At 38.0% G+C, this 5400-nt stretch overlaps 1 pseudogene across 1 annotated transcript; it reads right to left on the bottom strand.

The window, feature by feature from the left end:
- Positions 1–805: 805 nt before the first annotated feature.
- LOC117625577 lies at positions 806–5126 on the bottom strand (annotated as a pseudogene). The gene is made up of 14 exons (XR_004585434.1): positions 4985–5126; positions 4717–4861; positions 3776–3938; positions 3419–3647; positions 3231–3331; positions 2950–3155; positions 2722–2836; positions 2525–2643; positions 2344–2409; positions 2090–2218; positions 1830–1973; positions 1573–1709; positions 1232–1439; positions 806–1138 (listed from the first exon to the last, which is right to left on the bottom strand). The product of XR_004585434.1 is annotated as a probable methionine--tRNA ligase (transcript).
- Between the last annotated feature and the right edge of the window lie 274 nt (positions 5127–5400).

The following is a 5400-nucleotide window of genomic DNA, read 5'->3' as shown; positions in this document are numbered from 1 at the left end:
TTTACATATTACAAATGGGGCTATGTAAGTGGAGGTTCCTCAGAGTTACAATGGGACATGTCGCATTCGATTTCAACCATAAATGTTAACAACACTTGTGGGGCTATCCGTAAGTGTCAACAACGTTTCCTCTCACCGCGCCTCCAATTCGACTCGATACACAGCCTCTCGCCGTCGCCACTCCAATTCGAAGAAGCCACTCCTCGTCGCCACTCCAATTCAAGGAAGCCACTCACCGTCATCGCTCCGATCATCCTCTCGTGGCCGGCGCCTCTGTCTCAATTTCAGGTAAGTGCAAAATAACAAAGTTTTGAAGACCAGAACACCCAAAGAGCATTATTTCGTATTTCTGTTGTTGGCTTTTATGTTTACAGCCTCATTTGCCATTTTAACCCACACATTTTGTGTTTGCATACTTATAAGGAGCAGACTATATATGCAGATTGGGTTTCAATTTGATTTCCCTAGAGATGCTGAAAGCAAACAGCCTTCAAAGGTTGTTTCTTTTCCCCTTTTTTAGTGTGATAGAAGTTCCGTGGAGTTCATAATTGCATAAAAGGAGTCAAAGTAGTGGCTGCGGCGGGTGGAGTCCGCCGGCCTGCCTGTCCGATCTGGAGAATTCATGTTCCGACAGGTGGGCTAGACAGAATGGTTTCCACAATATATGCAAAATTATTTCAAATACCAAGAGGAAGCAAAAGTGGTTTCCCATCCATGAGAAAAAATTTCATTGGTTACTGTCATTTTACAACAAAAAATCCAAAATGGGCTGTTTCTTTTCAACCTCTAGAGAATTAACTATCTTCTATCTAATTGACCCCCCACAAATTGAGGATACAGTGCAAACACCAGCTGATGTTGTGAGGGGAATATCTCTGTAGCAGGCCACTAGGTCAGTGTTAGTATGCAGATCCACTTGCAAGCTCTCCCACACTTTCTTCTTGGGGTTTAACACCTCATCAGGCTCACCTGCGAACCCCGGAAATGTAACTCTCTCGCCAACCTGAGCTGCTTTAGGCGGGTTGACCAATTCAACCGTGGAGTGGTCACTGTTCGAAGCAGCAAGAACCATTGCTTGTGATTTAATACCCCTCATGGTTGCTGGCTTCAGATTGCAAAGAACACAGACCTTCCGGTTCTGCCACAGAAAAGTTAATATAAATAAACTAATGGACAAGTAGGTGTTAATTCGAATTTTATTGTTGAAAATTCTGTAGACGCAAACACAAACCTGCATTTCTTCAATGGGTATATACTTGACAAGTCCACTCACAACTGTTCTAGCCTGTCCTTCACCAACATCAATCTCTTGTATGTAAAGTGAATCAGCATCAGGATGCTTCTGAGCTTTCGTAATGAGGCCAACACGAATATCAAGTCTAGAAATGGAAATCTCTGCTTCAGCTGCAGATTTTGTGGCCTGTTGCTTTTTCTTTCCACTGTTGTCTGTTACAAAAATGGATTATTAGGATGGATATATATTTATGTTAGCAATAACTAAGAAATGGTATATGATTGTTTTCAAATATAAGTGCCCACAAAACATGAGTTTAGCTTGTGGACCAGACCAACATGCGGAAATTCTAACCTGAAACTTTCATTTTCTTGAGTTGTGCAGCCACCTTCACTGCTTCAGCTTCTTCCCGCTCCTTCCTGTCCGCTTGACTTCCAGCAAACTTCTTCCTTAAGGACTCCACTTCTTCATCTTTCTGTGTCCAAGTACAAACTTTCACTAAATTAGAATCTACAAGTAGGCAAGTGATGCAGCAATCATATCATGGCAGGCTAGAGAGTGCAACATTGAAAGACAAAGCACATCAAAGACATACCAATTCCTTGAACAATGGCTCTGGTTTCGCAATCTTGTGACCAACAGGTACAATCTCCCAAGGTCGTCTTGCCCTATCAATATCTCCTTTATCATCACAAAGTGATATGTGCTTCTCAGGAGGTAAATTAAGCTGCTTAAATACCTTGAATGCAATTAAAGAAAAAAAATATATATATCAGCATGGATGATTATAGTAATATCACTTGATCAAAGAAATATTTCAGAATAACACAATCATCTACGAACAGAATTTATTACTTCGAGAGAAAATGATGGCATAAAAGGTTCCAACAAACAAGCAAGAAGATACACTAGTCCAACTGAAGTTCTGATAACAAAAGCGCAACGAGGTTGGTCCTCCTTGTAAAGCTTCCAGAATTGGCTTTCCTGCATGGTAATTACAGATTATGCAACTTAGCAGCAGCTGAATAATCGGTTTCACAGACAATATACTTAACAAAAAAACATATCCCTAAACAAGTCTCTCAAACAGGGATTAAAAACGCTCTTACTTGCAGATATGCATTCCCTTCACTAGAAATGCTCATTGCTGTTTTCAGTCCTTGCTTTAGTTTAACCTACACAAAATGTAGATAGAATGTCATGCCAATGCAAGACACATGTGAAAAAGGAAGGTGGGGAGGAGACGCTTCCAGTCATTTGCAACAAGACTGTCATCTAAATATCAATTACCTTCTCCATTGCTTCTATATATTGCTCCACATATTTTCCAACTTTTTCAGCTAATTTCTCTGTTAAAAGATCTGACTCTGCCCTTGGAGCATCTGGAATAATGGAACCATATCCTTGACCTGTACATGGATTTTGTTAGTTTATATGCTGCAAAGTGCCACATATACCATGCATGTTAAAACGAAATGCTGACCGACCTGAAGGTTTGGCAACAAAACTCAAAACTCGATTTATGAAGTTGCCCAAATTATTCAGCAATTCGCTGTTCAGTTTTGCTTGCAAGTCTGCCCACGTAAATAATGTGTCTGATACCTATTTCATCAAAAAAAAAACAAAATATTAAAACGAGCAAACAAAGATACAGAGAAAGAAGGATATGAATTACAAACCATCACCCAAAAAAAAAAAGAGTCAAAAAAGAAGACTGGAATCATTAAAGTTTCCTCGGGCCTATTAGTTAGCAAGTAATATCTCCATACTTCAACAGGAATGTTTGTATCTTTTGCATCGTTTCATAAATAAAGTCTTCTAGAATCCATACTTGCTTCGTAGTTTAAGTACTCAATAACACTAATAGTCTTGATTAAAGTCCAATTTTCACCAGTTTCAAGAAGCGTTGACGGAAACATCACTTGAAAGATAAATAAATAAGTACATAGTTGAAATAAATTCTTTTTCGAAGCAAGAAATGTTGAGGATACAATACTTACTGTATGGAATGGCACGTTATCCTTACCCATAAACTGATACAACTCCACATTCTCAGGATTTTTCCACCATTTCTGCATCAAACCACACATAGAAAACCTACCAAAAACAGAGTTAGAACAAATGTAACAAATTTTGAAAATCATTAACAAAAATTAGTAGAATTAGCATAAGTGTAGTATTAACCTTGTCCTTGAAGTTATCATGTGGAACTAGAACCCCCCACTTTAGATCTCTAGTAATACATCGTTGTTTAAGTCCCTCTTTGAGCCATGCATTCGTCCCTTGAATAGCATTTTGGCTCTAAGACCCAACCACTGATGTTTTATTGATACTCTTCCAGTTTATCTTTGAGCAAATGAAGTTATAGAAACAAGTGATTTGTATCACGAATTCGTGGAGTTGTCTTACACACCTGCTTGCAATGGACAAAAGTGAGAAATATAAGATTGTAACAATACTGCGTCTCCATTTAATGTTACATGTGAGAAAAAACAAAAAACAAAAAACCTCTCTCACAAAGGATATGAAAAAAATCTATACCTTGCATTTAGGATCTTTTAGTTTTGTTGGATTCAAAATCTTTCCAGAGTATTCACATTGATCTCCTTGTGCAGAAGCATAGTCACAACCTTGAGTCGGGCATGTCCCCTCCACAAGTCTATCGGCTAAGAACCGTTTGCATGTGTCACAGTAAAGCTGAATTACAGTACAAATTCAAGTTAAAATAAATTATAGAAATACATTTTAAACATAACTCAATCGCAATACATGGACATAAGTGTGGGAGCAAATATTTTCGTCTCCAATCACAGCATGCCACGTGAAAAAGAAGATTATCTCTTAAATTAATTTATTGAACCAGTTTATTTGGCTAATTAATTAATTGAGATAAATATCTTAATTAATATGATATTATCTTTATTTAATAAGATAATATCATTAATTCAGATATTATCCTAATAAAGAGAAGATAATATCATTAATTCAGATATTATCTTCATAGAATGAGATAATATCATTTAATTCATATATTATCTAAGTCTGACTCGATCCCTACGAATTTGGGTAGAGAATAAACTCAACATATTCTCTACAAAATCCTAGCCCCGAGGCTCCTATAAATAGACGACCTCATTCATCATTCAAGGTACATCTAAACCTACTCCTAATACTCGAGAAAAATACCTGAAGCTTTCCCTCCCTCTCCACTCTCCATATTTTCTCCACACGGCTCCGGCTACCACACACGACTCCGGCCATCCGGTTCACACCATACATACAACTCCGTACCACTCGAACTAACTTAGGCATCGGAGGGCCTTTGGCCAACACCCCCCGGGTGTGGTCTATTTACTCCAATCTTTTTGACAAATAAACGATATCTACAAGAATATAACCATTTGAAATAAATTTCAATAAATCGCACACAATAAATAGAAGTTAAGTTTACCAAATTATATAAATTTTACGGAAAAATTTACTTGTCACAAATCTGTTGGGGGCTACACTTCTCTTCCATAGCTTTGGTCCCTGTCGCTGTGCCATACTCATCAGTTCCACATACATATACCGTATTGTAGCCTCGAAGACGGCAGTAGCGTGCAAAGACATTAGCACTCAACACACCTGGCCAACACAATAAAAAGAACACATGAATTAAAATGATCTAAGAATACATGAATTAATTTCAAGAATCTGTTTTGGTTCCCGAAAAATTAGAAGGAAACAAAATAAGGAGTAGATAAATACAGCCAATGATATTGCCGGGATGAGGGACATTGTTGACGTAAGGCAAGGCGCTGGTGATCAGGATATTTCGCTTGCCAGGGATAGGTAGCTTGGCAGCCATTTGCTCCTCCTTGGAGGTAACTGTGAGGTCTCCAATGTCCATGTACGATTCTCTCCTTCAGTGGCTGAGCCAGAAACAAGAGCTCAGAAATCGGTATTTACTTATGAAATACTTAAGCACAAAACACAGTTTTAGATCACCAGCTAATTACAATATCATAACAAGGGAAAAAAGAAATATATTGAGAAGAGAGTGTATGGCAAGTCAAGTGTAATCTAAAACCAGAGCTGTGAAATTGCAGAACATGTCTTTGTGTTGTGTGCACGGAAGTTTCAGTTTCGAGCTCGATAATTAAGTTTCAATTTCGTTTGACTAA

Source organism: Prunus dulcis, chromosome 4 (assembly GCF_902201215.1).
Source record: "Prunus dulcis chromosome 4, ALMONDv2, whole genome shotgun sequence".
Lineage (NCBI taxonomy): Eukaryota > Viridiplantae > Streptophyta > Magnoliopsida > Rosales > Rosaceae > Prunus > Prunus dulcis.
The sequence above is the reverse complement of the archived record's forward strand: the minus strand, read 5'-3'. Positions and strand labels throughout refer to the sequence as shown.